General features: G+C 31.1%; 1 pseudogene; it reads left to right on the top strand.

The window, feature by feature from the left end:
- The first annotated feature begins 595 nt into the window (after positions 1–595).
- Positions 596–3,901, top strand: LOC125860636 (alpha-farnesene synthase-like; annotated as a pseudogene).
- The last annotated feature ends 1,979 nt before the right edge of the window (positions 3,902–5,880 follow it).

The raw sequence follows: 5,880 nt of genomic DNA, 5'->3' as shown, positions 1-5,880 counted from the left end.
GAACTGGCATAGTTTAATACAACCTTTTATTTTAATCGTGAACTTCCGTCTTTTTGCTTCCATAGTGATTTGAATCCAAAAATTAAAATTGTAGGTCAAAAAAAGTTTAATTTGTGAATATTGTTGTGATGCTTTAAAACACTAGTATTATACTTGAACTGATTGTTTAGATGGTCATACACTAATAAAAACTCACTATTTTTCTACTGAAAAATATTCGGTGATTATTCTCACCAATATTTTGAAAAATCTGTTTTTCATCATTTTTTTTTTCTTTTTTCGGTGAGATGATTTGATCGAAAATGAGGGGAAATCATTTTCTTCAACACAAATTCTCATAATTTATGGTAAAAGAGAAATCGTTATTTCTAATAGTAATGACGTAACATTTGTTAAAGTTTGAACAAATGCTTTCAAATATATGAAGTTTCTTCTATATTGCTTTTAAAAGACCCTAATTTCTTTTTAGTCTTTTTTAATGTACCCCCAAAGAAAATACTAATTAAATGACATTGGCTCATTATTTATTGACCTTCTCCTTTAAATGGTTGTTATATATCTGTACACTTGATGTACCTTCCAATGTACTCAAACCATGGCTTGCAGATCCATATTATCAGTTATTCCAACCATGCAAACACAAAAACTTCATACTCTTAGTATTAAAAATCAAATTCAGCCTGAAACCAAGGTTTCTTCATATAAACCAAACATTTGGAAATATGATCATCTACTTTCTCTTACAACTCAATATTCTGTAAGTATTTTCAAGTTCAATCGTTTATCAAAGTCTAAATGTCTAAGGATCTGCTCGGTATCAATATTTTCATGTCTGGTTGGTTAAAATTTTATATTATTTAGAGAAACAGTTCCTTAAGATGACGAAATTAAATAATAACTTTTCTAGTGGAAGTAGAAAACATAAGTTTTATAAGTGGACTAGAAGGAGTTACACGGACGATAAACATTCCTAATCTCCAATCTTAAAGATGTATGTGGGTTTGAGTCAGCAATGAAGCAAAAAAAGGTGGGAGCTCCTAAGGTGGGTCGAGGGGTAAGAAGAAAAAAAAGTTTCATAAGTGACATTTTTTATTAATTATATCTCATTTCCACCCTCCAATACACATCATCATCCTCGTAGCCCCCATCCCACACCAGTCTACCCTCACATCTCATAATATTTGTCTAGCTGCTTCTAAAATTAATATTTTTTACTTATATATCGAACACGGAAAATTAAATTAAATAACTGTCAATTTTACTAGTAATAATAATTGGTGGTGCAGAAAAAGAAGTACCAAATTTAAGCTGAGAAGCTAAAAGAGGAAGTAATGAGTTGCACGTTTTCAAAGAGTGGTACTCCAGTAGCCCTGCTGGAACTTGTAGATGAAATTGACAAATTTGGCCTCACTAATTACTTCGACGTTCAAACAAAAGGAGCTTTGGAAAAAACAATTATGTGCATGAAAAGTAGTAGTAGCACAAAGGAGAATAAGGACTTATATGGCACTGCATTATGCTTCAGACTCCTAAGGCAACATGGCTACTATGCTTCACAAGGTAATATAAACGTACGTCATATAAATTAAGATAGAGAAAAAGTGCATAGTATATTATAACGAATAAATGACATTTTTGTACTACAGATATGTTAAAGAAGTTGTTTGATAGCAAAGGAACAAAGAAAATGTCAGATATAAAAACATTATTGGAGCTTTTGGAAGGGTCATATTTGAGCATGGATGGTGAAAATTTACTAAATGACATAAGATTGTTCACAACTAATAACCTCATGAATACTAGTTTTACTACTAATAATAAGGAAAATTTGAGCAATTATTTTCCATTGGCATGGAGAGTGAGATGGTATGATGTTAGAAGACACATAACAATGTTTGCTCAACAAGGCAACAATAACACAAATCAAGTATTGCTCAACTTGGCTAAACTTAACTTCAATATAATTCAAGCCACACACCTAAAAGATCTCAAAGATGTTATAAGGTACGCGTTTTTTTTTTTGTGTGTGTATTCCTCACCTCAACTATTTCATCGAATATCAAAGCAGATGAAAATCGATTATATTCTTGCCTTTTTATTACCAGTTGGTGGAGGGATCTGGACATAGTTGAAGATTTGTTCTTTACAAGGGACAGGATAGTAGAATGCTTTTATTTTGCTGGAGGAATTGGCTCTAAGCCTGAAGATGGAAGCATTAGAAAATGGGTTACCAAAGTGTTTCAATTGGTATTAATAATAGATGATGTTTTTGATATTTATGGTCCATTAGCCGATGCACAACAATTTACTCATGCCATAAACAAGTAAGTACGTTGTTAATAATAAATGAGTTTTTATTATAGTTTAAATGCATAAAATTAATATGAAATTTTTCATATTTAATTAGGTGGGATCCAAATGAAGTAAAATGTCTACCAGAGTGTATACAAATTTGTTTCAGAGCATTGTATGATACAGTAGAAGAGATATCTGCTGAAATTGATGACCAACAAAAAGGATGTTGCCCTTCAGCATTTGCTCGTCTGAAACAAGGCGTATGTACATACTAAAGTAGTCTTAATATATACTCCCTCCGTTTACTTTAATTGTCATATTACGCTTCTTAAAAGTCAAACTGCATTAATATTGATCAACACTTTAAAATGTATTCTTTTCATCATATATATTAATATAAGAAGATTTGCAAATTATAGTATTTTTGAATAGTTTTCGAATGCCTAAATTTTAATTTTAAAACATTCAAATTATCTCATTCAATTTAGCTTCGAAAAATCAATCAAATTGACTCTCTAGAAGCGAACATGACTAGTAAAAATGAACAAAGGGAGTACAATTAATCTGACTCATTCAAATTCGAATTTTAAGATTGGTTTGACAGCAATAAGATTTGAAGTAAGTTATTTATACCTATTAAGTAGATTTTTTAATATAAATACACTTTCTTAAGCTAAAGTTATTGAGTTTTACCGAATTAGTAACTTTAACTATAGGTCCTCTCTGACCAGGAATTTCTTCATTATATTAACGAAATCCTTTTCTCTTTCTTTTCTAAATACTACTGGAAGCCGAAAATATAAACGTTATTTTTTAGATTCATATTATTCAAATAAAATCCGTCGTCCAAATTATCCAATCATGTACTCGTGTTTTTCTTTTGTCTTATGTGTCTACCATGTGCTTATTAATTAACTTTATATTACATCTTTAACATGATTTTTTTAACCAAAGTTTGCTAATCTGTGTTTCAATAATTCAGTGGCTCAACTTTTGTAAAGCCATGCTGGTGGAAGCAAAGTGGTACAATGAAGGCCATATACCAACACTTGAAGAGTATCTTAACAATGGGTGGATTTCATCCACTGTTCCATTACTTTCTGATTATGTGATTTATGGTTTCACAAATAATAAAATCACAAATGAATCACTTGATTCAAGCAAAAATTTCCAAGAAATTATTTACCACACTTCAGTTATATTTCGACTTTGCAATGACCAAGGTACCTCAACGGTAAGTCCTAGTTCAAACTTAATTTTACCTCATTCTATTTTCATTGTCCCTTATAGTTTTTTTTTGTCATAATATACGTAGGCGGAGCTAGAGAGAGGTGATGTTGCTTCATCAATTATATGTTACATGCAACAAGAAAATGTCTCAGAGGATGTAGCTCGAGAGCATATCGAAAGCATAATTTTGGATTCGTGGAAGAAGATCAATTATCGTTTTAATACACTTTCTATGTCCCATCGAGAAATTGCTAAGCATGTAATAAATATAGCGCGAATGGGACATGTTATGTATCAATTTGGAGATGGATTTGGGGTTCAAGATGGCAAAACTCGAGACCATATCCTAAGCAACTTGATGGAGCCTATTACATAATCATTTTCTAGCCTTCTAGAAATATGTTATATGTATGAACAAGAAAGATATGATGTTTTATATTCTGCACGAGCCCTTTCGATTGTATCTCATCAGTGGCGGATCCAGAATTTTAAGATCATGGGTGCTCACTTCTTAATATAAATGTATAATTATTTTTATTAAAGTGAAAATAAAAGTCTTATTATTAAAAATAAGACTTCTAGTCATAAGTTACTGAGTGAACTACAATTAATATTTATATATATATATTATTTTTTATTTTATTTTTTAGAAAAAGAACCTTCTAGTAGTACGATTCTCGACGACCTTTCATAGTTTGAAGATATTGAATAATTGTATCATATCGCAAATTAACAATTACAAATATTTACGCTCTGAAGTTTTAAAAGCTTAAGTTTTTTTGTTGTAATAAATGAGATATAGGAAATTAAAAAGGTGAAAAAATAAACTAAACAAAAAATTTAAGATTGAAATGTTAAGCGGAAAAAAGGGCCAAGATTGAAAAAAAGAAAAAAGAAGAGAAAATGTCTAGTAATATATGAAAGACGTTAGTAACAAAACTGAAAAAACTTAATGCTTCAACCGAGATTCGAACCCCCAAACTCCCGCGTGCTAAGCGCTGGATATTCAGCTTCCAAACCAAAGCAGCTAAGACACCTTATTATTTCTGGGTGCTCAACTATTTCATATACTAGTTTAAAAAAAAATTATATCTAACTTTACGCATTACGCGTTGAGATCAGTGAGTGCTCGAGCACCCGAAACCTACAACGTAGGTCCGCCCCTGATCTCATGATAAAATCTTTCTAATAAATATCTTGTTGATGATTTGATTTTAACATATTATTTACGATCTTTGTGTGTACTTAAATTTTCACCTAAACCTAACTCATTTGAAGTTAAGAGAAATGAATCATCAGGCTTGAATGAACGCGTTAATTATCAATATGTTAGCTTCCTATATTGTACAAGTGTCATCATACATTTCTGCAAGAAGCTAGTTATTTCCACAACTTGAACCTAGAGGCAATGATCATATGACAATGGTAAGTCTTTTTTTTTTTAATTCATAGAATTAGTACAAAGGGTGATTATTTCAAGTATGAAAACTTGTGTGAAATTTTGTCTGAATATGAAGTGTGACACATTGCTCTCAATAGAGCATATTCTTGAAATGTTCCACAAGAAGAGCATAAACCCGAATAAACTATTCATTATGAGTTATGACCAAACAAAAAAACAAAAAAAAAATCAAATGGAATACATAAATGCCTATTTTCTTCACTTACTTCATCTCTATTGAGCTGCTGCTGCGCAGAAGAAGCTCTACTCCATGTTTCAGAAGGTAACTCCAATATCCACTTTCTTCAATATTTATGTCAATCATTATTGTATAGTTTAATGTGAGGTAAGAATTTAAGTACTACTAATACTTTTATCGGTTTACTGATGATTAAATCGTGTCATATAAAGTTATTTATATTTACGTGATAAATGACCTGATCGTATAAATATGTTTATATCGAGAGTTCATATATATAAATGTAAAGCCAAATATAGGTCCTTGAATTGGTAAAAGTGGTAACTAATTACAGATCTAGAATATAATAAGCTATAATGTAGCTAGCAGGGAATATTAGGACACCAAAATATCGATTGTTTTAGTATTGTGTTATAACAACACATCTAGAAAAGAGAAATGTTCTTTGACCTTCCAGAAGCCTATTGTTATTCTTCCCCTTTCTTTTCATTCAACAACAAACGCCACAAGTCTCCCCCTGTCAAATCATAAAAAGAACTTGGGCCATCTCAGTCCCTCGTGGGCCTTGCCATAAGCAAAATGTTGACATTATATATCCAACAATTCTCCTCCCACTACAATGCCTCATGCAACATGTTGTTCTTGACAATCGAAATCATGACTTTTGATTTGATACCGCTTATTAGGATTACACTTATCATCATGCTAAAGTGAA

The sequence above is a fragment of the Solanum stenotomum genome, chromosome 3 (genome assembly GCF_019186545.1).
Source record: "Solanum stenotomum isolate F172 chromosome 3, ASM1918654v1, whole genome shotgun sequence".
NCBI lineage: Eukaryota > Viridiplantae > Streptophyta > Magnoliopsida > Solanales > Solanaceae > Solanum > Solanum stenotomum.
Note: the sequence above shows the minus strand (reverse complement) of the source record. Positions and strands in the feature narration are given on the sequence as shown.